This window comes from Phascolarctos cinereus, unplaced genomic scaffold (assembly GCF_003287225.1).
Source record: "Phascolarctos cinereus isolate Bilbo 61053 unplaced genomic scaffold, phaCin_HiC Scaffold_3;HRSCAF=262, whole genome shotgun sequence".
In the NCBI taxonomy this organism is placed as follows: domain Eukaryota; kingdom Metazoa; phylum Chordata; class Mammalia; order Diprotodontia; family Phascolarctidae; genus Phascolarctos; species Phascolarctos cinereus.
In genome coordinates, this window is record NW_027555736.1 from 203,663,272 (window position 1) to 203,690,999 (window position 27,728).

The 27,728-nt window shown below is 41.8% G+C and overlaps 1 long non-coding RNA gene across 1 annotated transcript in view; it reads right to left on the reverse strand.

The window, feature by feature from the left end:
• Positions 1–2,230: 2,230 nt before the first annotated feature.
• LOC144456340 (uncharacterized) overlaps positions 2,231–27,728 on the reverse strand; it is a 34,387-nt gene continuing 8,889 nt past the window's right edge. The window contains exons 2-5 of the long non-coding RNA XR_013485423.1: positions 14,410–16,342; positions 13,915–14,151; positions 8,001–8,076; positions 2,231–2,533 (exon numbers count right to left, since the gene is read on the reverse strand). This is a non-coding gene — a long non-coding RNA (uncharacterized LOC144456340). The remainder of the gene's footprint in view (positions 2,534–8,000; positions 8,077–13,914; positions 14,152–14,409; positions 16,343–27,728) is intronic.

Below are 27,728 nucleotides of genomic sequence, written 5' to 3' on the forward strand. Positions count from 1 at the left end.
CTCTAGCTCTTATGCACTTTGAAAACTATTTCCCCATTCATTAGCTCATTTAATCTTCTCACCAACACTGGGAAATAGGCTGGACAAGTACTGCTCAACAAATGAAGCAACTGAGGCCCAGAAAAGGCAGAATGACTTGCAACAAAATGAATTAGTGGTAGACCTTTAACTGGAGATAGTGTGACCTAACTCACCTCTAGCACATTTCACACTCTACCGGCTCTCTCTCTCTCTCTCTGTGTCTCTCTCCTTCCCTCCCTCCCTCCCTCCCTCTCTCTCTCTCTGTCTCTCTCTCTGTCTCTGTCTCTCTCTCTCTCTCTCTCTCTCTCTCTCTCTCTCTCTCTCTCTCTCTCTCACTCTCTCTCCCCCTCCCTTTTCTTTCTCTCTCCCCTCCCTCCCCCTCCACCCACCCACCCACCCCAGGCTGATCTGCTGTGATGATTGATGATCTAAATGACAGGTGAATAATAGAAAAGGCGCTTTGGCCCTCTTCAATGCAGTGCTACCCAGGAGTTCCAGCAAACCACCCACAGGGTGCAATCTGTTTTTGGCTCATTCTGTGAGTTCTGTGTGGATCTGCTATTGTGTCTGCTTCACTACAGCTGAGATTAAACCAAGTCCCTTTTCTCACATCTGAAGTAGGGATAGAGAATCAGCAGTAGTAGATCATAGTGTTGGGGGCTGAGAAGTTGAGAGGTTGTGACCCCTCAAAGACCGGAGTACAGCACGGGTCATCTGGAATGAATTCACAGACTCAAGCATTCTTTAATTCAAGGTGGCAAAGATTTATTGTTACGCTTTTCAGCGGGCAAGGATTCTGAAAGGATCCTGCAACCTTAGAGAGGTACAGGTAAAGTTTATATAGGATAAAATACAATAAAACATCTGTCAAATATGCTAACAGGGTGGGATTAGGGAGTGGTGAAGGAGTGGTCAGTTCTCAATTGAAACTCAAGATAAGAAAAGTCCCATTATTCAAGAGAGTATCTGGTCCCAGACATCCTGGGCCCAGTGATAACAAACAGGAAGAATACTGATCAGCTCTATCTGGTCCTGGAATTTGCTGACACAGGAAGGGGTGTTTTTAGTTCACTCAGAGAGAAAAAGATTAATTTAGGTTTTTTGGCCCTTATCGGGGCTCAATTGATCTTAAATGATTATGAAGGGACAGTGTTTCTGAGGCAAGGGAGAAATTGGGGCCCAAGTACAAGTACCCAAGCACCCCAACATTCCCCCCTTAAACAGATGGGACCCAAAATCTTTTGGGGTAAGGGACGAAGGTCTCAGCTTCTGAAACTACTTCCTGCTGGGTTTGGGCTAGAGCTGTCCCTGCCCCGGGGTCCCTCTGTCAAGGGTCGTTCTTCAGCCAGTGTCTGGAACTTGGCCATGCCAGATCCAAGGGTGATGGGTTGGTCTCGGACAGATGTTGGTACCCAGTCTGAGCAGTCATCTGAAGTGGAGGGCACTGAGCCTAGAGGGACAAATCTGGCAAGGAGATTAAGCAGACAATGGCCAAAAAGAAGTAAAAGGAATATAATCAGGAGTGGACAAGAATAGGGTTAACATAGAAGAAGCCAGGATCCCCAAGAAGAGGATGTACTGGTGTACTAAGGGTTGTTATGGATGTCTCACATCCAGGTGACTTTCTCTAGTCCTATTGAGCTCCACCTATTGAGAGTTGTTAATATACATACAGCAGGAGGTGGTGGCCAGTGCACAGACACCTCCACTAAGCAAGTAGATAATCCAAAGCTATCTGATTATCCAGGACCACATTTGCCAGGGAATCCAGAGGCTGCTGAATGTCCCAGAGACCATAAGCTGTGTCATTTGCCAACTGGTGAATGGTCCCTGTCACATTTGAAAGAATGAACTCATGTTGTAAATGTCCACCAAGGCATGAGATACTGCTCCCTTTTAAGGTACCAGAGAACATTGTCCCAGAACCCACACTTCACTCTTGTTAGAGTGGAGATACTGGGTGTAATAATATTGAAAATGGTCAAAGGTGGTGCCAAACATCCAAGGGAGCACACACCAAAATCCTTACAAGGTGTTAAACACCAGGTGGCTAGAACAACAGTCCTGGGGTCCTGCCAAGTAGTGGCATTTTGCTTTACTTATTCCCCAGAATCCTCACCACCTGGCCCAGCCATCCCACAAAGGAAGGAGTATCCCTTAGGGGACAGATGGGACCTGTTTATAAAAGATACTGAGCATGGATGCCCCCATGGATCAGTATGATTATATGCCAATATTACAGGTAAGAGAGAAACTTTCAAAAGATCAATAAGAGTGTTACAGCTAGAAGGGGGCAGTAACATTGTGTGTCAACTAGGAAGAGAAGGTTAAATAAGAAATACCTACTACGAGAGTGGCTGGAAGAATTTGGTCATAGGTGCAAGTAGGGAGTGTTCCCTCAGAACAGGTGGTACGGCTGGCAGAGGTAAAGTCCTGGGGACACATCACTGCAGGCATCATTACAGGTGGTGCAAGTGAAGAGACCAGCCTGAGCAAGATAGAGACATTGAGCCTTGGAAAAAAGGAGAAAAAAAAGGAGTTGAGGAAGGGATGGTGAACTTCCACAGGGAAGAATGAGTCAGAGAAGTCACAAAGCTGCCTGGGCCACCTCTTTTGTATACCTGTGGGCTTTTTTGTTTGTTTGTTTCTTTTGAAAGGCAATCGGGATAAAGTGACTTGCTCATGGTTACACAGCTGGTGAGTATCATGTGTCTGAGGGCGCATTTGAGCTCAGGTCCTCCTGACTCTATGGCAGGTGCAGTGCTCTATCCACTGCACCACCTAACTGTCCCTGTGGGGCTTCTTAATGGGTAAGATGAAGAGGGTTACTAGCCTGGAGAAAGGTTGTGCTCCAAAGAGTTATAACACATCTGAAACCAGCAGTGATAGGCAGTGTGGAGACTCATAGGAATGGTTTCCTTGTCTTGTTGAGAACCAAAACCGGACCATGCAAAAGAACTGTGTGCTTAAAGGATTTCTGAGGATCTGTTTCCCCTCCCAACCACCAGTGTAATAATCTGCAGAATATCATACTTATTTGTGTATTTGGGGCAGGGGTGCCAAAAATGACTCCGTTTTTAATTTCTCCTTTTAATTTCCCTTGCTATCCTGTTCCAATTAAATTCTTTGCTATTTGACTTAAGATTCTTGCCTGATTTGTTAATACAGCATGCATTGGGATGGGGGCATCATCTAATATTATCCACACAATGAACCCAAGTTATTGTGGAATTTCAGAGGTGAGTCAGCTACCCATTACATAATCTATTTTTTCCTTTATGCCTCTTTGAATTAAAATCCAGTTCACCATCTCAGTTTGGGTCTTTGGCACCTCCCACCTGTATTACTATGACACAAAAGCAATTAATAATTTTTTCCCAAACTTGGGCATCTCATTTACTGAGTTCCAAATTGGATTTAAGAGGCGTGAAATCATATCTTAAACTAGAGAGAGAAATATTTGTTCATATAATTGCTTTGAATTCCTAACCATTCTTGATTTTCAAGAAATTTTTTGTTTTATTTTTTCAACTAACAAGCATTCATTTTCTTTCTCCCCACCCCTTCTCTTCCAAATAAACAAAGAAAAAAGACAAAGAAAGCCCTCATAGCAAATAAAGCAAAACAGATTCTCACATTGGCCCGGTCCCAAAACCCTATACATTCTTTAAAGGCCACCTCACCTGCACATTAGGACCTCTCTTAGCCCTTTGTCCCTATCTAATACACTTAGTATATAATTATTGTGGACTACCCTTGTCTGTGTCTGTTTCTTATTCTTCTGTTAGATAATTCTCTCCAAAAGATCAGTGACCCTGGTTTGTCTGCCATACTTTTCACAGGGTTTTGCATACATTGAGCATTTTATTACTTTTTTTTTAATTAACAAGCATTTATTTTCTCTCCTCAACTCTCCCTCTGTTGAAGTTTAGGGGTTCTGGGACCCCAAAATCAGAATACATGGGTCCTGCTTGAAAGAATTCAACCCAAGCCTTCTTTCAGCCAAAGACGAGGTTTATTAGAACATCTGTCATATTGGTGTGTAGGGTACAAAGACCCTTACCAATAAATTGGAGACTCAGAGATATTAGCAAAAAGAATAGTTCATTTATTGGTTTTCTCGAGAAAGGCTCCCTCAGAGCACCCACAAACCGAATAGAGAGAGACAGAGCCCAAGTGTTCAGCTCAGCAAATTACATAGATCCTAACCTCAATCCCCTCCTCCCTAGCCCCCTTCCTCAGGGCTCATTGGTGCAAGCTCTGAGGGTACAATCTTATTCAGGACAATCTACTTCCATCAACAGAGAACAAAGACAGTTTCACAAAATTGCCTGGAGACCAGAATGGGGTGGGAAGTTTTTGAAAAGGTAAGCAGCTCAAGAGGGGGAAGGGTGCTACTTTCCCCTGCTACTTGCCTAAAAACAAGTATGGAGAGAGAGAAAGGCCTAGTACAGTATAGGATGTGTTGCAAGGCATATTTTACTGACTGTAAATGTTTCAATGGAGCAAGAAACAGTTAACCCTCTGAGGAGGCTTCATTTCTGAGAGATCATCTCTCACATTGGGCAGACTCTTAAAGAGTCTGAACATTAGTATGCTATTGGCTAGATTGTAAGAATCTGAGCAGTGGCTAGATTTTAAGAATCTAAGCATCTTAATGGAGATAAGATGGCTAGGAGTAGCCAAGTAGTTTGGAGTGACTAGAGGAGGGGTCTAAGGAGGATCTGGATGGGAGTGGCCAGTAAACTGGGGTGAATGGAACTCCTGGGACCTAGACCACATGGCCAAGGGAAAATGGAGCCTAGCTAGGATTAAGGGTGGGAAATGGCTGGGGGCCATAGGAGGTAAGACAATGGAGGGCTAGGCTAGGTTAAGGGTAACGGAGAATTCAGAGATTGGGCATAGCCACTATGAAAGGCCAGTTGATGGGATTATAGTCTTAGGCAAATGCCAGAAATTTGGCCATGTGGGAAAGTCCAGGGTTTTTCCTTTCTGGGGTCCAGATCCTAACCCCATCACGTCTACTGGAAAAAAAAGAAAACCAAAATTCTTATGACAAATATGTATAGAAAAGCAAAACAAATTCTTACATTGACCATGTTCAAGAATGCGTGTTGCATTCTGCACCCTGAGTCCCTTACCTCTCTGTTAGAAGGTGGGTAGCATTCTTTATTACTGATCCTCTGGTTGGTTGTCACAGTAATTAAAGTTCTTGAGTTTTTCACACTTGTTTGTCTTTACAATGTTGCCTTTTTCAATTACTTTTTTATAATGTTATTTTTAGAGTACAAATTGCTCTGTCCCTTCACTCTGCATCAGTTTATGCAAATCTTCCCAGGTTTCTCTGCAATTGTCCCTTTTCATCATTTCTTATGGCACAATAGTATTCTCTTACATTCGTATGCCTTTCTTTGTTCGGTCTTTCTTCATTTGCTAGGGACCTTGTGGTAGACATTTTACAAAGTTTCTTAAACAAAACCTTCTTTAAGACTCTGATGTATAATATCTCACTTAATTCTCATGACAACTCTCTCAGATGGTCAGGAATTACCTTCTCCTTTGAATAGTAGAAGAAACCAAGGCACAAAGAAATAATATGAATTGTTCAGAGGTACACAGTGGTTTAGTGGCATTTACAACTATCAGCAAGGTCTCACTGAAAACCTGAGACCCATTAGTTGTCACTGATTTAGGTCTCTTCCCCCTCTTACCCTTACAAGACTCCTTTGATCCTTATGTGGAATGAACAAATGAATGGAAAAGCATTAATATGCGCTTGTAGGCTTTGGGCAACTAGGTGGTGCAGTGGATAACAGAGCACCAGGCCTTCAATCAGGAAGACCTAAGTTCAAATCTGGCCTCAGACTCTTACTATCTGTGTGACCCTGGGCAAGTCACTTAACCCTGTTTGCCTCAGTTTCCTCATCTGTAAAATGAGCTGGGGAAGGAAATGGCAAACCACTCTAGTATCTTTGCCAAGAAAACCCCAAATGGGGTCACAAAGAGTCAGAGTGAAACAAATAAACAACAATAAGGCATTGGGTTAAGTAGTGGAGGTGATGGGGGGCCCAAGCCAAGATCTTAGCCCCTTGCCCCAAAGGGAATCTGACTCCTGCTTGTTTACAGGCCCCAGCCCCTCATCTCCCTTTGAAAGCCTTAGCCTACCTTTTAATCTTACTCAGATGGCCTTTGCCCCTTGCCCTACAAAGAATCTGACTCCCTTTTGTCTACAGGACCCAGAAAGCCCTTACTCTGGTCTCAAACGGTTCCTTATTGACTTCCCTTGTTGACTCCCCCTTATCTCCCTTTGACAGATGCCTTCCAGTTCCCTCCATTAGCTATTCCCATTGTCTATTCAATCTCTCAGACCTCCCCAATTGAAATTCTTACCTAGACCCTTTTCCTAGCCCCCTCTTCTGGCCACCCAAAGTGATTTTATTGTATAAAAATTCCACCCTGGCCCCCATTTAGATGCTGAGAATCTCATGCCCAAAAGGCTGACACTTTTCTCATGTCTGCTCATCCTTACAGGCGTCGCCTGGCCTATGTGTTTTATCACTAATAAACTTTTCCTCTGGCTGGAAGAAGATTTGAGTTGAATTCTTTCAGGCAGGGCCTGGCATTGCAATCTCTGGGGTTCCCAGCAGCACCCCCAAAGTCCTAGACCTTTTCAGAGGTACAAATGAAAAAAGAAAAATAGTTCCTTTTCTCAAGGAGTCTGCACTCAAAAAGGGGGAGATTATACATATGAGGGGGAGGGTGGCCAGGGAAATCACAAGAGTGATGAGATGATCCATAGGTCAGTAAATGAACTGACCCTTTTCAAAAGCAACGTTATTCACTGTTTATTTGATCACTATGCCCAGAACAGGATGTGGAAAAAGAAAATTGTTCCAGGAGGTGAAGGGCAGATGGCAAGATGGCCTGGGTGGATAGCTGGGTGGAATATGAAACATAATCTGGCCTGCTGTGGGGCCAGTTGGATATAGTATACTAGGCAAGATATGACTCAGGAGGAATTTGAAAGCCAAGTGGATTAACTTGAACACAGATTCTGTCAATGCACTAGTCCAGGTGTGGAGAGGTGGGGCAGAAAGATAGATCAATATGTGGCTGGAATGTGAAGCAATGATCCATGTAGTGGATAGCTAATTGGACTTGGAGTCAGGAAGACTTGGGTTCAGATCTTGCCTCAGGCACTTACTAGCTATAAGGTCCTGGGCAAGTCACTTAAATTTCTCTGTGCCTCAGCATCTTATCTATAAAAAGAGAAGGTCGGACACTAGAATCTACTACTAGAGTCTAAATCTATGATTCTGTGATCTCCCTGCTGTAAGCAATCACCCTACTAGCACAGATTGCAACTCCTCTGCAATTTTATATCCTTTGTAATTCTTTCCTTGATGGTCTATGAATGAAACACTCCTACAGAGGGTCTATCCAAAGCACTGGTGGGGGAAGGGGTCTTCTGAGTCTTTAGTATCTCATGGTTATCAGTGCATCCAGAGTTGAACTGCACCTGGAAGAAAATTTGACTGAGAAATAGTCAAACAGAGGGACAAGTGGGAAGGTCACAGTAGCAATGATAACAGTGAGACTGGAGAAGGGGAGAGGCACAGAAGGAATCCTTTAGGGCAGCCAGACCAAAGGGAGTCCCAGCCTTCTCCCCTTTGGAGATTGGAAGGAAAGCAGGTCCTGGAAGACCAATATGAAGGGATGAGTCTCTGGGAATGTTAACCCTGCAAAGTTACAATCTGTGCCTCCCAAGGACCTCAAGGTGAGATACATGGATGGATGCTGACTTTTGGAATAACAATCCGCACACTGCCTGGGTTTTGGCACCTTGTTCACCCAGTGGTAGTTACAGCTCAGAGTACAATGCTCAAGTTATCCAGCTATTATCCAGACTGTTTTTGAGAGGTGGCCATGATTTAGTGGATAGAACCTTGGAATCAGGAAGAACTGGGTTTGAGTCTTACCTCTGACACGTGCCAGCTGGGTGACTTGAGGCAAATCATGTGACCTCCCTGGGCTTTTCCTCATCTGTTTCCTCATCTGTAAAATGAGAGGGTTAGATTAAATGGCCTCTGAGTTTACTTCTGCTTCTAAATCTATGTTCCAATGACCCTAAAATAATACTTTCAGTGTGCCATTTCCTTCCAAAGGTACCCCAACCACCCACAGAATTAAAATCCAGATTCCTCAGACAGACTCTCAGTGATATACATCTTCCATAGTTTGGCCCAACTCTATATATACAGTCTCCTTTTCCACTCACACAACTCTTGAAACCAGTCAACCCGGTCTCATCACTGGTCTATGACAGACACGCTATACTTACCCTGCCTGGGTACCTTTGCTCACGCTCCTGGTCCAGCCCAGACTGCCCTCCCACCTCCTTTCCACCTAACAAAGTTCTGTCCAGCTTTCAAGGCCTATTTCAAGTTCCAGCTCCTTCTGTAGGAGCTCAAAGTGATTTCTCCCATCTCTTCTCTACTGCTTTTATAATTTGAACTTTACCAGGTAGTGCTTGATTATAAAGTCTTGTATTGAGTTCTAATTATTTTTAATGCACTATTCTGAATTTATCCAGCTAGCCTGTAAGCCCCTTAAGCACAGAAACCATGTCTGTACTTCCCTTGTATCCTCCACATCCCCTAACCTAGTGCTGGGCACACAGTAGGAGCTTAGTAAATATAATTTAATTGACTGAATTCTCTCCCCATTTATTGTTGACTTCTCTGTTTCTTCTTTTCTGGTTCTATCTCTTTAATGACTGATATCTATATAACTGTATTTATATAACTGCTTTAGTAAAGTCGAGTCAACAAGTATTTAATAAGTGCTTACTATGTATGGGCCAGGCACAGTGCTAAGCAATAGGGATACAAATATGAGCTGAAAGATAGTCACTGCCATCAAAACTTACAGTCTAATAGAAGAAGATGACAACATAAGAGGAAACTGAAAAAGGGGAAGGGAAACCTGGTAGAGAAAATCCAGAGTCAGGAGTACAGCCTAGAGTGCAGGTGGGGAACATGAGGCCTTATGGCCACATGTGGCCTTCTAGGTCTTCGGGTGCAGCCTTTTGACTAAGGACTCCATCAAACGGCCAAACTTGAGGACCTACAGGACCTTCAGTCAAAGGGCCACACTTGAGGACCTAGAGGGCCTTCAGTCAAAGTGCTGCACTTGAGGACCTAGAGGGCCTTTAGTCAAAGGGCCACACTTGAGGACCTAGAGGGCCTTCAGTCAAAGTGCTGCACTTGAGGACCTAGAGGGCCTTCAGTCAAAGGGCCACACTTGAGGACCTAGAGGGTCTTCAGTCAAAGGGCTGCACTTGAGGACCTAGAGGGCTTTCCAGTCAAAGGGCCACACCTGAGGACTTACAGGGCCTTCAGTCAAAGGGCCGCACTTGAGGACCTAGGGGCCCACATGTGGCTGTGAGGCTGCAGGTTCCCCACCCTAGGCCTACACTCTAAATTTATGATCCTAATTAAGGCATGGATGATATGAGCATTCCCTTGAAAATGGAGATTCTGGGAGGAAGAACCATCCAATCAGAGGGAGAGGCTGAAGGAGTGGAGGGTACTTCCAATACGAGAAGCCCAGGAATGGAATAAAACATACAAAGTGAAGAGGTTTCTGTGGTACATGGTACAGAAAGTCCTGGGCAGAGTCAGGAGTTGCTGCCTCAAGGGGAATGAAAACAATTGACAAAAGACTTTCCTTGAAACAATGCTGTGAAGTAGATACTGCAAGTATTTCCTCCCATTTTGCAGATTACATTTGAAAAGGAAAACTGAGGCCCAGAGAGGTCAAGGGACCAGCTGATGTGGCACATGGCCGGGGTTCAAACCCAAGTCAGAGGATCATAGGATTTAGAGAAGGGAAGTGTCTTAGTGATCATGAAGTCCAACCACCTTATTTTACAGCCAAAGAAATAGCCTCAGAGAATTTAAATGATGTCAAGGTTGTCTAGTAAGTAGCAGAGCTGGAAGTCAAACACAGGTCCTCTGACTCAAAGTCCAGTGCTCTTTGGGTGACACCACACTGTCTCTTTAATAATATATGGCTTTAGATTCCCCCGCCCCCAACTGCTCAAATAAGTGTCTGTGTCAGTGGTTTTACTTACAGTGAAAAAGAAGCTTCAACCAGACAAGCAGAAAATGTTGATTCAGGGCTGGGCAGAGGCTGGATAAAGCCCTGGTGACCTCAGACCCATAACCATCTCTCTAGAGTGACAACCTCATTCCCAGGGCCCTGCACATCACAGAAGCCAGTTAAGCATAGGGGGCCCCCTCTAATCTCGAGAATCTCCCTGCCCCTTTGCTACCCCCCTTTTTTTTTTCCATTTCAGCTCAAAGGTTGCGCCTAGCTGGCAATTAGCTGACAATAGCTTTTCAGAACTGAATGGTGAATGCTGTCTTAGCTCTTAACAACAGGTCAATAATAATGATAATCAGAACTGACATTTATATGGCTCTTTAAAGTTTGAAAAGGGCTTTACAGACATTTTCTCATGTGACCCTCATAACAACCCTGTTAGACAGGTAGTGCAAGTGTTCTTATCCCCCCCCCCTTTTTTTAGAGGTGAGGAAACATGCATCAGAGAGATTAAGTGACTGGCCCCTGGTCACACAGATGGGAAATGTCAAGGGCATGAGATGAGCCCAGGTCTTCCTGACTCCCAGTCTGTTTAGCACTCTATCCACTGCCTCTTAAGTAAGGTCGGCTGTCCTTACTCGTGCTTAATGGGTGCTTCCAACAGATCCCTTCTCAACTTCCCAAGAGCTTAGTTAGTCATTCAGTGCTTTTACAGGATCATAGAATTTTGAGATGGAAGGAACCTTCCTTCATTTTACACACTGAGATCCAGAAGTGTTAGGTGACTTTCCTCAGATCACAGAGATGGCATTGGAATCCGATGTTCTTCCCACTAAACCATTGCTTCTTACCTCTCTTAGGGAAGCAACATGGCATAGTGGGAACAGCATCAGTCTAGAGTATTGAGAGAGCTGGGTCTAGCCCTGGTTCTGCCCTTTTCTTTCTGTAGGCCTCAGTTTCCTTATTGGCAAAATAGTGGGATTCTAAAATTCATTACCTCACTTTTCTTTGTTTCCTTTCCTTTTCCTTACTCTTTAAATACTTTCCCTAGAGGGTAACAACTAGATAGGAGCTAAAGACAAACTCATACCTTACTATTTTGCTGCTTTGAGAAAAGATTGATGGGAGTATGGGTGGAAATCATTGGTGGAAATGAGTATTCCTGCTTATCTGTGGCTTTCAAATCTCTGTGCCACTTGGCCTGGCATTATGCTTCTAATTGCCTCAGACATTTGAGAGTTGAGTGTAATTCACGATTAGCAAGAGGACTAGACAGAAACACCACCACCAACAGCATAGTTTTCAAAGTGTACAGAGAGAGAGGTGGGGAAGAGGATGGGGTGTAGGGTTAAGTCTCTATGAAGTATTTTTCACCTGACTTCCAGTGCCCTTCCTTGGAGTTACTATTAGACACAAGTTGGAGACATAATTGGGTCTTTTTTTTCCACTTCAGTGTACAACACTGAAAGAAACAATAGGGCTAGGAAACACACCAAGAATGGGCACTTCCCTGTTCGAGTTCTTGCTACACTACCATGGGCTAAAAGCCATTCTGTAGGTCATACCAACAAGAATGCCCTTGAGGAAGGAAAAATAAGACAGCCTTGTTTTTAGGTATCAAGTTTGGGGATTTTTTTTCCCCCTGACAACCTTTCTTTCAATTCTTCCACACTCCAAAATGTCCAGGACCTCATTGGTGTGAGAGTTCTCTCCACAAACACAAATTGCCATCCCTCCATATTTATGAAAATGCTGTGATAACGGAGGAAAGAGTGCTGAACTGGTAGTCAGGTAATCTAGTTTCTTTTCTTTTCTTCTTTTTTATAGCATTTTATTTTTCCCCAGTTACATGTAAAAACAATTTTAAATATTCATTTTTAAAACTTTGAGTTTCAAATTTTCTTCCCTCCCTCCCCACCCCACCCCACCATGGAGAAGGCAAACAATTCAATATAGATTATACATATGTAGTCATGCAAAGCATATTCATAATGGTCATGTTGTGAAAGAAAATATAGACAAAAAACCATAAGAAAAATAAAGTGACAAAAGTATGCTTCAATCTGTATTCAGACACCATCAGTTCTTTCTTTGAGGATAGCATTTTTTTGTCATAAGTCCTTCAGAGCTGTCTTATTGCTGATAGTAGCTAAGTCATTCACAGCTGATTATCTTAAAATATTTCTGTTAATTCGCATACAGTACATTTCACTTTGCATCAGCCCATGCAAGTGTTTCCAGGTTTTTCTGAGAGTATCCTGCTCTTCATTTCTTATAGTACAATAGTATTCCATCATAATCATATACCATAATTTGTTCAGCCATTCCCCAATTGATGGGCATCCCCTCAATTTCTAATTTTTTGCCCCCAGAAAAAAAAAAGCTGCTATAAATGTTTTTGTAAATAGAGGCCCTTTTCCATTTTGTTTTTTATCCCTTTTGGGATACTGACCTAGTAGTGGTATTGCTGAGTCAAAGGGTACGCATGGTTTTATATTCCTTTGGCATAGTTCCAAATTACTCTACAGAATGGTTGAATCAGTTCACAACTTCACCAATAATGCATTAATGTCTCATTTTTTCCACATTTCCTCCGACATTTGTCATTTACTTTTCCTCGTCTATTAGCCAATCTAATAGGTATGAGGGAGTACCTCAGAATTGTTTAAATTTGCATTTCTCTAATCCATTGTGAGTTAGAATATTTTTTTTTATATGGCTGTAGATAGCTTTGTTTACTTCATCTGAAAATTGATCATATTTTTTAATCATTTATCAATTGGGGAATGGCTCTTATTTTTATAAATTTGACTCAGTTCTCCATATGCTTGAGAAATGAGGCCTTTATCAGAGAAACTTGCTCCAATATTTTTTTCACAGTTACTATTGCTACCATCTCAAGAAAATGGGAGGGAGGAATTGTAGTAAAGAGCCCCTGATGGTGTATCTAAAGAGCTCTCCCTGTTCATAGGTATGCCATGATTTATTATGCATGAAATAAAGATTTGTGTTGCAGTCCAACTAAACATTACCCTTTGTTTTTTATTATTGTGAACTACAGAGTACCAATGTCTGCTGAAGGAATTTTAATGTCAAATTTGAATGTCAAACCAAGACAGAATAGCAGTTGACTTCAGAAAAGCAATTGTGTGGAACTTATGAAGAAGCTTATCAGTAGAAAATTCCCTGTAGAGACAAATCTACAAATATAAATCCGTCACAGAAGCCCATCCATTATTTTTGTTCATTTCCGAACAGTGGCCTTAAAGAGTATGTACAGTATAGGTATAAGACTTCTATCCAATTGGAGCATGAAGGATACCTAATGTAATTATCATTATCAATACTAGGTTTTTTATACTCCAGTATAGACAAACTGGGGTGGTACTATCATGGGCACCACTGAATGATCCTTATTTATGAGTAACATATTACCACTATCTATCTCAGGGGTGGGGAACTTGAGGACCTAGAGGGCCACATGTGGCCTCGAGGCCACAGGTTCCCCACCCCTAGACTCTGTCTGGTATGCTTCATTTTTTAATCTACCCCTTTCTTCCTTCCTCCCCCTATATGGCTGATGATACTTGGGCATTATGCTTAGCCCCTCTAGAGATACTAAAAGTCAAAAGTTACTATATCTGTATAGCAAGCAAACTGCAATTCTCCCTCAGTCCCAGGTATCTGATTCCCTAGCTGCCTAATTGAAAATCATGCCCACTCCTCCCTCCATCCTGCCCTCAACGGCCACCACTTAAAATTCCTTTAACCCCACCTTCTTCATACCTATTCCTTTCAGATCTCAGCTCTGCTCATTCTTTCCTTCTGGAAAACATCTTAATTTCTTCATTTTAAAAATAATATTGGTTGGAGCTAGGTGGCACGGTGGGTAAAACGCTGGGCTTGGAGTCAGGAAGGGTCATCTTCCCTAGTTCAAATCCAGCTTCAGGTACATACTGGCTGTGTGATCCCAGGCAAGTCGCTTAGCCCTGTTTGCCTCAGTTTCTTCATCTATAAAATGAACTGGAGAAGGAAATGGCAAATCACTCCAGCATCTTTGCCAAGAAAACCCCAAATGGGGTCATGAGGAGTCAGATGCAACTGAAAACAAATGAACAACAACAAATACTGGTTGCATGAATTCCTTCATTAGGTTGTTGGGAGGATTGAATGAGATAATGTATGTGACTACTTTATAGTAATAAAATTCAAGTAACTTCACATCTCTGAGTCTTAGTACCTCATTTATAAAATAGAGATAATAACACATATATTACTTACCTTTCAGGATTGTGAAAAAGTTCATACTTTGTAGAACATTGATTGAGGTGCAGGCTGCTATAATGAAAAGAACCCCAGATTTGGAGTCTGGAGTCTTGGGTTAAAATCTTAGCTCAGACACATACTAGCTCTATGTTCATGAACAAATCATTTATATTCATATGTCATAATTGGGTCAACCATTTCCCAATTGATGGATAATACATTAATATCTAGTTCTTGGCCAAAACAAAAAGAAATGCTATGAACATTTTTGTACATATAGGACTTTTTTCCTCTTTGATCTCCTTTGGGGTAGAGAGCTGGTAGGGATTATTGGGCAAAAGGGTATGCACAGTTTAGTAATTTGGGGGGCCATGGTTCTAAATTGCTTCACTGTTGTGTTTTTTTTTCTTTTGTTACAAGGGAGGTATCATTGCCAGTGGGAGGGTGGACAAGTTTTATCTGGAAACTCCTGTAATGGAAAGACAAAAAGCAGCAGTAAACTTATGAAAACATCTTTTTTTTTTTTCAAGAAAAGCACATCACAAAAGAAAATACTATAGAAATATGATCTGGGAAATACTGCTACTGAATAATGTCCTTATTAATGTACCTTACTAAGTTATGGGAAACAGTGGTCTGGGAAGACTGAACCAAACCCTAGGTCAAGGAAGAGGGCTTATGCTAAAGAGTAGAGGTGAGGGCCCATCTTAAAAAGTTGAAGTGAAAAATAGAAATCAATAGAATGTAGATCCCAAAAGGATTGAGCCACATGGAATGTCCACCTCATTAGCAACCAGGAGATTTAACTGGTTGTAGGAGCAGATCAGGATAAGTGGTCAAGGGGCCAAGCAAACACACCTAGGAGAGTCAATGAAACTGAGAGAGCAGGGAGAAAGCAGGTAGGAAAACACACATACACCAGCAGGAAAGGAAAGAGTTCAATGCTGAGTCAACTCCTTACCTCATCCTCAACTACCTTTATATTTCTTTCATCCTGGTTAGAACCAGATGGGTCTTACCTGGAGACTCAAAGGTGAGGATGTTGGCACACCCACCGTCTGGGCACTGGGCACTGAATGCAGAGGTGGAGAGCAAACAGAAATTTTCTTACTGTGTGACCTTGGGCATAAAATCATAGACTTAGATCTGGAAGGGACCTTCACATCCAACTCCCTAATTTTATAGGTAAGGAAGCAGACAGAGAGAGTTTAAGTGATTTGAATTAGCAAGCATCCAAGGAATGATTTGAACTTGGGCCTTCCTGAATCTGTGTCCAAGTTTGTGATCATTGTTTAGCCTACTCCACATAAGTAGAAACAAGTCATGTAACTTCACTCTGTCTCAGTTTCCTAATCTGTAAAAGGAAAAGGTTAGATCACTTCTACACCTAAATCTTTTATCTTATGATAGCATTCATTCTCTTGCTTATGAGTGGGCTCTTCCTCAGTGTCCAGTACCTTATTCTGAGAGGTGATCTTCAGAATCTTCCTAAGACAATTCAAATGGAAGAGATCCAGTGTAGGGTGTAGGGTATATTCAGGGAGCACTTCTGGTGTGAGGGCTGCTGAGCCCTTTCCAGGGCTGCTTTTCACCTTTGATATCTACTTGATCCACTCAGCGTTCTGCTCCAAGAAGCTGTAGCATGCACGGTGACCACTCCCTGGTAAACCTTTTCAGCAGATGGGCTAAACTAGGTTGAGGGTAACCGAAGGGTCTCAACCCTTCCATGAGTTGGTATGGTGGGGTTTCTATCTCAAGCATGTGAAGACTTCCTCTGGTGGAATGAGCAAATGAGAACAGTTTGTTCCAATGGCCATGAAGGCAGCTAAAATAGGTGCTAAGGAACACTTAGAATTTGATTAGACATCAAAGACAGCAAGGTCATCTGCTGCATCCCGAGACATCACCAGTCATCCTGAGTCTGTCCTGTCACTGGGCTGTGATGACTCTGGAAGAGAGAGTGAGGCTGTTACTATTTTAGAGACCTGTAGAAACATCCACAGTGCTCAGGATCTGTTTCCAGAGCACCATTTCTTGCCTATCTCAATGGGATAACATTATGAGAAAGTGGATAGTTTCCCACTGAGAATGCATGGAGGAGACCCTTTCAAAAAGTTTATTCTAGTGGGATCCTCAACTCTCATGTTTTGATAGACATATGAATATAGAGAGGCAACATGAGATAGTGGATAGGGAGATGTCTTTGCAGCTCCTGGTGATGCTGATCAGGAACACCTAGATTCAAGTCTCACTTCTAATACCTGGGTGACACTGGCAACTTGACCCCTCAGTGCCCTAAGAGCTCTCTAAGACTCTAAGTTGCAGAGAAGGTGTCCATCTAGGTGGCTGGAAGGGGTCCACTTTTTAGAAGTTCTCTATACTAATTAGGCCATAGATCTAGTCTTCCTTTCCACTCTACTCCCAATGAATGAGGCTTGTTTTCAAGAAAAAGAGTTCATGGGGATGGCGGTGGGATCAACAGCTCTTTTCAAGAGCCGTATTTATCTGTCCTTAACACCCCCCAAGAAAATCTCAGGCATTTTTGAGTTGTGGTAGCACCCAACCTCAATGTTGATAGGCAGAAAAAAATTATGAGGCAGTTAGGATATATTTTTAGGGCTTTTCCATTCATATGAGAGCCCCCCCATCTCTTTCAGTGCCCATCCATCCTCAGGTATACAACCCTTCCCCACTCAGAACGTCATCCCATGTTGGTGCCCAATGCTTTGATACTTCTTTAAATTTATTTAGGTGTGGAAATATGTTTCGCATGACTACACATTTATAACATATTAATCAAATTATCCATATCAAAAATAAAAAGGTGAATTCACAACCAGTGAAGATGAAATAAAAGCAATTATTAAGAGCTATTTATTTTCCAACTCTGTGCAAATAAAACTGATAATCTAAATGAAATAGATGAATATTTAGAGTCAATGCTCTTTCCACTACAGCACAGTTTTTCTCCTCCACTCCATTCCCACCCCTGCCTACCACATAAGCCCCTCAAGGGCAGGGCTGCTCATTTTTGCTTTCTCAATGGGGAGTTTGGGAGAGAGAGAATTTGGAGCTCAAAATTTAAAAAACCAATGTTAAGAATTATTTTTACATGTAATTAGGGGGAAATAAAATACTAAATACATAATTTAAAATTATTAAGGTCTCCTTTTGCCCTCTCTGCAGCCATTCCTTTTCCTGTTGGGTTTTTTTCTCTACTCTATTAAGATTTACTAATCCTGTGTCACTTTTCCTAAAAGCTGGTAAGTGATAACGGTAAATTAATAATTAGAGAGAAGATTTTATCACAATAGCTTATTCTAAAACCACAGAATCCTAGAGATCATTTAGTCCAGCCCCTCATTTTATATGAAGTTCCAAAGGTGTGATGACTTGTCCAATGCCACATAGCTAGTAAATGGTACTCATCCTAATTAATTTATTCAATAAGTACTTATTAAGTTCCTGTTAATCAAATGAGATTTTTATTAACTACCTATCCTAGTATTTGGCATGGGGTAAATGCTTAATAAATTCTTCCCTTCCTTATTGTCTGTCAAGCACTGTATCAAGTTCTGGGGGAAAAAGAAGTATTTTGTGTATGGAGGGGAAGAATAAAGGTTCATTCCCACTTATGCTCCAGGGAAAGTGCTCCAATCCAAACATCAGCTACATAGACAAAAATGAGCAGCCCTGCCCTTGAGGGGCTTATGTGGTAGGCAGGGTGGGAATGGAGTGGAGGAGAAAAACTGTGCTGTAGTGGAAAGAGCATTGACTCTAAATATTCATCTATTTCATTTAGATTATCAGTTTTATTTGCACAGAGTTGGAAAATAAATAGCTCTTAATAATTGCTTTTATTTCATCTTCACTGGTTGTGAATTCACCTTTTTATTTTTGATATGGATAATTTGATTTCTTCTTTTTTGTTATATCAAACTACCCAATGGTTTATCTATGTTATCATCTTATTTTTTGACAAAACAGCTCCTCTTTATTTATTAGTTCAATAGTTTTTTTTTAATTTCAGTTTTATTAATCTCTCCTTTGGTTTTCAGGATTTCTATTTCGTTATTTAATTGGGGAGGGGTTGATTTGTTAGTTTTAAAATTTGTTTTTAGTTGCATACCCTATTCACTGATGTACTCTCTTTTATTGAGAAGAGGCTCAGGGTTTATAACCCACCTCTAATACTATCCATGTCATAGTAGACAAGTCATTTAATCTCTCTTTAAGCCTCAGTTTCCTTCTCTGCAACATGAAGAAATTGGACCAGATCAGAGATTCTTAACCTTTTTTTTGTGACATGGACTTCCCTGGCACTCTAGTGAAGCCTATGGACACCTTTTCAAAATTGTTTTTAAAAGAATAAAATAAAATACATACAATGACAAGGAAAACAAACTATATTGAAAAAAATATGTATCTATCTATATCTATATCTATCTATCTACATCTATATATCTATCTCTCTATCTATCTGTTTAAAGTTCAGAGACCCCAGATTAAGCGTCCTTGAACTAAAATGGTCTTTGGGATCCCTCCCCATTCTAAAACCATGATCCTATGAGAGGGACAAAATATATACAAATAAATGGGAGCCTGTATTGGAATCAGGAGGGTTCAAGTCCTGCCCTGGGCACATACATAATCTCTATGGGACCCTGTATAAGTCACTTAAACACTCATTGCTTCAGGCAGTTTTTTAAGGCTGCAAATTATAGGGTAGTCACAAATTTCTATTGGTAGATAGAATTCCTCACATCAATGAAATCATACCTCTGCGTGCACGCGTGCACGCACGCACACACACACACACACACACACAGAGTAAATACAAAGTAAATTCCAAGAAGACAGGGCACTAGGAACTGTGGATAAAGGACAACGTACATATTGGAGTCAGCATTTGAGCTGTACCTTAAAAGGAGTCAGGATTCAAACCCATGTTTTCTATCTCCAATCCCATTGTGCACCCTATACTGTCACTCTGCCTCATCTGATAAAAATAAAGTTCCCAGCTGATAATTACTCATTAGTGCTTCCCATGTAAACTGAGGCTCCTAGAGCAATGGTTCCCATTCAGTGGTTTGTCCAAAGAATTTACACTAAACATTTTTAATTGTGCCTTAAGCAGTCAATTATTATAAAGAACAATGTATTTTTTTCTCTATTACAAAGAGCAGCATATTAAATTACTTTGGGGGTTCATGATAAATTGTTGTCATTGTTGAATTGAGTTTGTTAGGAGCCACTAACCTAGAGCTTATTTACTGGGGATCAAAGGATGGGAGAAGAAGTCCACCCATTCCTACCTTCCCCCTGTTTTACATATGGAGAAAATAATAGAAAGTAACTTGCCTAAGGTCTCAACTGTTAAGTGGCTGTTGTTATTGTTCAATTGTTTTAGTGGTGTCCAACTCTTCATGACCCCATGTGGGGTTTTCTTGGCAAAGATAGTGAAATGGTTTGCTATTTCCTTCTCTAGTTCATTTTATAGATGAGGAACTGAGGCAAACAGGGTAAGTGACTTGCCCAAGGCACAAAGCTAGTAAATGTCTGAGGCCAGATTTGAACTCAAGAAGATGAATCTTCCTGACACTAAGCCCGGCACTTCATCTACTGCACTGCCTACTTGCCCCTCACTGGCTAAGCCAGGACCAAAATCCTGGTCTCCTGTTTGCCAGTCCCAGTACTTTTTATCAACCCACTACCCCATGCTAGGCTATAGAGTTAGGGGAAAATATGCGTGTGCTCCCAACAAGGTTTAAAATTATACCCTCTATCCACTAAAGGCTTTGAGCCTTTAAATATGGGACTGCATTTATCATGGAAAAAGTCCTTAAGTACCATGGAGAGGGAGGAATTTTTTGGCATGTCATATATACATATACATACATGTGTGTATATGTATATACATACATACATGCATACATATAAAGAGAGAGAGAGTGTACTTAAAAAGTCAGATAGCAAAATGTCTCCTGTTGTGCCCCTTATGGCATCCCAAGAATTTCTCTAGCCTGCTTATCTGGCACCTCTTAAGTAGTTGCCTTCCTCGCCCAACCTTGATTCTGGCTCTGCCAGAATGATTTAGGCCACAGGTGCCAAACCCACATCTGAGAGGCCACACATGGGCCACAACACTACTGAGTACTCCAAAGCAGATTAAAATGTAATTGGGAAATGCTTAATAATATAAGCAAAAATACAACAAAACATAGATAATGTTAACATATGGTTTTCTAAGTGACTGTGCAGCCCCCAAGCATCCTTATGTGTGTTTCGTGGTTCCTTTGACCACTGGTTTAAGGCACTGTCAATTCCTTCTTCGCCTGCTTGTGGCATTGCGTGGGTTGACAGCAGAGCCTACGTAACAAGGGAGGTACCCAAGCAGCTCTTCTGAGTCAGGGTGCCTGAGCTGGAGAAATCTTCAGGATGCCAGGTCACAGAATACAGCTGGCAAGGGGAGGACTCATGGGGACTGAGGATGTCCCAGGTCAGATCACAGTGGCAGAGAAAGAACATTGGGTCCCAGAAAAGGGCAGGCCGTCTTCCTGGGGCAGATGCCTGAGTCCCTCTCTGGGGACCCCTCCCACTTGGCTTGTTTGTGTTCCCTGCTTCACTTGAGGCCTCTGTGAAAGCTGCTGGGTTAATTAGCAGAACAACACATAAACGAGGCCTGGTTCCCATGAGGATGCTCGTTTTCCCTTAGAGTCAGTGGCTGGGTAGACTGGATCTCATGCTCAAGTATTCCTCTTCAGTTGCTGTTGCTTTTCCTGGTTTAGTGCCCTAGTCAGCAATGTTATTGTCACATTGCCAACAGTCATTTCCCCTCTTATACCCTGGGAATGCCTCAACTTGTGTATCTCCTACATGGCCTATTTGCAAAAGAAAGATAACCTTGCTCCATCATCACTCCTATACAAATTAGAACTTTAAGAGATCTGTTAAAGGAAACGTAGAATCCCGAATGTCAGAGCATAGAATATTAGCAATAGATAGAACCTGAGAACACAGATGCTGGAACTTAAGACTCTGAAATGTTAAGCTCTGAAAAGAACTGAGAATGTAGGATTTTTGAAAATTGAGCTAGCGAAAAACATCAGGGATCAATTTAACCCAACTCCCTTATTTTACTTATTGGGAAACTAAAGCCTGGGAACTTAAATTTGGTCCCTTCCCTGCTCCTTTTCTCCTTTTGCTAATAGGCCTTCTTTGGAAGCTAGTTTTCATGTAGGCCTTGGTTAATTACAAAGCAGATCTATTGTTTGTTGTTCAAGTTTAGCCAATCAGATTTATTTCTTCAATCAAATGCACTTCCATTAGTGTCCCCCCTCTTGGGATTCTCAGGGAAGCAGGAAGGCCTTCCACCATCATGAGGGGCATCTTTTTTTCCCTGACTTCTTTTTGTTGTCTCCTCTAGTCCAGGGTCCCCAGAACCCATCAGGAGGCTACTCACATGGCTTGGATGAGATGGCAGTCATAAACTATATTCTTTCTGTTGAGACGAAGAACCATGAGGCCTCACCATCTGCTCTCCCTTTACTGCCTCCCCCTCCTTCCCCAAGTAAGGACTCCTCAGCCTTACCAAACTCCTTCCACCCCTTCACCCTTAGGACTTTACCTCTTTCCATATGCCAGGCAATTGATCTTTCTTTTATGTGTTCTCTTCCCCAACCAAAGTTCCTAGAGAGGGGAGGACTCTCTGGTTTTTTTCTATTTGTATCTCCAGAGCTTAAAGGCACAGTGGACATTTAATAAATAATATCCTATTTCTTAATTCATTTATTCAGTCTTGAAATAGCTGTAAATATTTTCTCTTCCTACTGAAAAACGAAAGAAGGCCCATTAGGCAAAGGCATAGTGTGGATCTGGAGTCCCTACGTTAATGAATATAGGAAAAGGAGCATAGAGCTCAGTAGGGGCTATCATTCAAGATTATGGAAGTGATTTTATTGACGCATGCTCTTTTTTCTTATCTTCTGCAAGTAGAGGGTTAAGCACACTTGTATATGTGGTTGTATACATATATAACACATATACCTACATGCACATACATACATATATACACACATGCGCACATGTACATATATACATTCATGCACATGCACAGACACAAAACAATAATAGCTAACATTTATATAGTGCTTACTATGGACTTAACACTGTGCTAAATGCATATATATGCTAATATTTTTATCTCATTTGATTCTCACAACAACTCTAGGAGGTAGGTACTATTATTATCTTCGTTTTACAGATGAAGAAACTGAGGCAAACAGAGGTTGTGACTTGCCCAGGGTCACACAGCTAGTATCTGCATCTAGATTTGAACACAGGTCTTCCTGAACCCAGGCCTGGCACTCTGTCCATTGCCACCTAACAATTAATCTTGCTGCCCATATATGTATATATAGAGATGGATGGAGACCGAGCCTGGGCCTGGGCCTGGCTCTGGGCCTATAATTTCACTGATATTAGAAATTCTCTCTCTAATGAAGTTCAATACTTTTCCTATAATTTATAGTCTTAGAGAGTTGCCCAGATCACTGAGAGGTGCTTTGCCAGAGCTATACAGGCAATATGTATCAGAACCCAGATCTTCTCAGCTTTAAGGCTGGCTCTCAATCCACTGTCACCCTGCTTATCCCCTCCCCTTCCCTCCTCAATATATGTTTACAAGTTGCTGAGCAGTCTTTCATTTGCCCTTTTGAAGAGTTTAATTTTTAATACTTAAAAAAAGAGTACTTTTCTATTCTTGCATATCAAGAGGCTAACTACAGAGCTGGGAAATAAATGAGGGGGTACAATAGGTCCAGCTATCAAAAAATGCACAGCTCTATCCAGGTCCCAAACTAGCTGTCTGGCTCCTCTATCTATTAGCTAGCTCCAAATGCAGAGACTGGGAATGTTGAGGCTTTCCCAGGCTCTGGTGGCAGATAAAACTGCCTTAGAACTGCAGGATGACAATATGAACTCCTGAAAAATTTCCACCTTGGATAACAGGCCTGGATCTTCTCTTCTCTGGCCTTCTCAGAGGCAAGAATTTTAATCCCCTCCCCTCACCCCACCCCGCAGTATTCCTGCAGCTAAACTACAACTGATTTTGATGCAGTTACAAATGTATTTGCACTTGGCTGATTTTATTCAGCAAAGCTGAAATGAGACCAGGGTAGCATGCTGTAAACAACAAATGGAGTATCTCTATGCCTATCACTGCCCAAAGTCGAACTCCTATGAACTGAACTATTTTTGCAAGTTGAGGTTATCATTGAGATGATGTTTCAGTTATGTCTGACTCTTCACGACCCCATTTGGGGTTTTCTTGGCAAAAATACTGGAGTGGTTTGACATTTCCTTCTCCAGCTCATTTTACAGATGAGGAAGCTGAGGCAAATAAAGTTAAGTGACTGGATGAGGGTCACACAGCTAGTAAGTGTTTGAGGCAGGATTTGAATTCATCAGGATGAATCTTCGTGATTCTAAGCCTAGCACTCTATCCACTGCACTACCCAGCTACTCTTGCAAGTTAGGGCCATTCATACTATTTTGACCTTTTGCCAGAGGTAGTTACTGCTTTACAAAGAACCCAAAGTGACTGTGAGAACTCCCAAAGTTAGATTTATTTACAGCTTTCTAGGTTGGGCATTTGACTAAGCAAATGTGACCAAAGGACAAGTTTTTGAAACTAAGAAAGTATCAGGGACTGCCACTGGTCCTGACTGCATGATGCCTTTTCCTAATTAAACACTGGGTCCTTCCCTCTGCAGGACCTTTTATACTAGACCCTAAGGGCCTTACTATTAAGGAAAACAAAACAAAACAAAACAAAAAATAGAAATCCTGTGTAATGAGAAAGGATATAGTGAAGAGTACATACAGCAAAGTACTCAAATGACACCAGGTAAAAAGATACAGTGAGGCAGCTATGTGGCTCAGTGGATAGAGCACCAGGCCTGGAGTCAAGAAGACCTGAGTTCAATTCCAGCCTCAGATACTTACTAGCTGTGTGACCCTAGGCAAGTCACTTCACCTCTGTTTGCCTTAATCCACTGGAGAAGGGAATGGCAACCACTCCAGTATCTTTGCCCAAGAAAACCCCATGGACATCATTGGCATACTATGGTCCATGGGGTCACAAAGAGGCAAACATGACTAAACAATAATAAAAAGATATAACAGAATTCAGAGGTGGAAGGCAAGGACTTTAGAGACACGATTGTTCAATTTCCTCATTTTATGTATGACAGACCCAGAAGACCCAGGCAGACCCAGAAAAGAGACTTGCCCAAGGCCACGCATTAAGTGGCAAATCCAGGATTCAAACCTAGGTCATTTGACTCCATATATAAACCAGGAAGCAATAGCAATTGAAATCAACCAATTAATCATTTATTAAGCACCTATTGCATTCAGAACGTGCAATGCTATATTAAGAGAAAATAAAAAGTTTAGACAAGGCAGCTTTGTCTCTGGGAACTTACTGCCTAAGACCCCCAAACAGACAATTATAATGCACAACACGACCTTAGTAGCGCGAGAAGGTGACAATGATAGCCAGGCTCATTAATCTCACATCCAAACCAGCCATTACATGTCAGTGCATTCATTAGAGAAGTACCACACAAAGTGCTATGAACTGAGGGTGCAGGATGGGGGAGAAACAAGAAAAGTTTCAGAGCTGATGAATCATTGGAGATAGGCTTTAAAGGATGGGTACCTGGCAGAGATGAAGAAGGCACATTCTAGGCATAGGAAATATTCTGGGCAAAGACATGGAATTGGTGAATGTTCAGAGGTGCACAGAGCTATGGGAAATTATCATGACAGATTATTGGAGGCCTTGAACACCAGGTGAAGATGTTTCAGGAGGCAATCAGAAAGAATGACATGACCAGATCTATTCATATAAAGTATTCTCAATCTTTATAATAAGGAATGGCTCTCTAGAAGGTGAAAAGGAGAGGGATATGGGGAGGGGGGGAAATTGAGATGATCTAAAAACAGAAGATATTAATAAAACTTTTTTTAAAAAAGAAAAAAATATTCTAGCAGTAGTGTGAAGAATAAATTGGCAGATGCATGAAGAATGGATAAGAAGACTTTTAAGGAGACTAGGCAGATGGTAATAAAAGCCCGAACTAGGGTGGTAGTAATGGAATACAGAGGTGAGGACAGATTCCAGAGATGTTGCAAAGATGAAACCAGTGTAACTCAGGCATCACAGTGTCCCAAAACATCCTGATAAATTAGAAGGATTAGGCAAATCTAATGAGACAGCATTTGATAGTGATAAATCCCTTGAATCCCAAATATCTACTTGACAAGTGTAGAACAGAGGGAGGATGACTAGACAGCAGAAAGAGGTAAAAGGATTTGGAATGTAAATTCAAAATGAGTTCACAATGTGAAATGGTAGCTAATGTGGGCTGTATTACGTGAGGCTTACCATTCAAACTGAGAATCCTATATTCTGAGCTGGGTAGACCACAGCTGGAGTATTGTGTTCCCCTCTTGGCATCATATTTGAGGAATGACATTGATAAACTGGAGTCAGTCCAGAGGAGGATAACCATGATGGTGAGGACACCGGGGACCATGCCACAGGAGGAATATTTGAAAGAAATGAGGACTCTACCATCCTCCTAGTCAACTGATCTTGCCCATCAAGTCTTGTCTGATTCAATATAAGCTCCTTGAAGGCAGGGACTGTTTAATTTTTATCTTTATATTATTTATCCTAGAGAAGAGCAGACTTCATGGAGGCAAATACAGCCATCTTCAAGCACTTGAAGATTTTCTGGTGGAAGATGGATTGGGTTTATTCCTTTGGTCCCAGAGGGCTGTTGTTGCTTTCTTTGTTCTCAAAGGGAACCAATGACATCAGGAAGGTGATTTCTTGACTTGCATGTGAATTGGATTTAAATGAGGCAGGGTTGTGTCAAGTTACCAGCCTCACTCTCTCCTCCAGAGCCATCTGGATCCAGTGGCAAGATATAGATCAGGACGACTGGAGATGGCCCCAGATGCAGTGGGAGAACTTGGTCTTTTTAAGCTAAGGTCTTTCCCAAGTATTAGTTTGTCTGAGGCAACACCCATTCAAGTGATTAAGAATAGGTAAGAAATGTGGCAAAAGAAAGCCTCTTTTACCTACAAAAAAAAATCAATCTGGGAGGGGAAGACCGTCAGGATTTCCGGTCAGAACAGAAGCAATTGCTGTTTACACTTACTCTGAGCAATCAAAACCCAAACAAGGACCAACAGAAGCTTGGGCTGAGACTTATTATTGGCCAATCAGTGAGAGCCAGAGTGATTTGGGTTTAAGACGTACTCAAATAGCTCCATTTGAATCCCTATGGGTTTTACCAAAGCCTGGTTTTTCCAGAGCTCTATTTCAGAAAATCCACTTTCCTTTGCACAGAGCACCCACATGTAAATGCATGATTCCCCATGTGAACAGAGGGAGGGAGGGAGGAAAGAAGGAAGGAAAGGAGGAAGGAAGAAGGAAGGAAGGAAGGAAGGAAGAAGGAAGGAAGGAAGGAAGGAAGAAGGAAGGAAGGAAGGAAGACAAAAAGGTAGGAAGGAAGGAAGGAAAGGAATAGCATTGCCCAACTGGAACCGACCAGTTGGGTCCCCAATGGGGCAGCTACTACTACTCACAGATTGTTGTTTGTCCTTTTCTCTCCAAGAGGACAAATAATGTCAGGAAGGTGGGGTCTTGACTTGCAAGTGAATTGGATTTAAGTGAGGCAGGACTGTGCAAAGTCACCTCACTGTTTCCTTTGGAGTCATCTGGGTCCAATGATTAGGATAACTGGAAATGGCCCCAGATGCAGTAGAAGACTTTGGTCTTTTTAAACTAAGGTCTTTCCCAAGTCTTAGTTTGTCTGAGGCAAACACACACACACACACACACACACACACACACACACACACACACATTTCAGTGATCAAGGCTAGGTAAGAAATGAGGCAAAAGCCCAGAGGGTAGGACTAAGAGCAAAGGATTGAAGGATCAGAGAGCAGATTTGGGCTTAATTTAAGCTTCCTTAAAATTGGAGTGCTCCAAAAGAGCTTGTCTCAGGAAAAGAGGTTCTGAGATTTTTAGGTGGAGGTCAAATAGCCACTTATTGGAAAGGTGTAGAAGAGATTCTTGCTCAGGTACAGGGTGGCTTCTGAGATGACTCTGTGGGAGAAGTGAAAAATGGTGGAAAGGAAAGAGCCAAAAATAACCCCAAGGTGATGAGCCAGGGTGAAAAAAAGTCACTGGTGACAGTATTAGTGGAGGTACTAACCCAATTTCAATGGAATGAAGAGAGAGTAGACAGTGA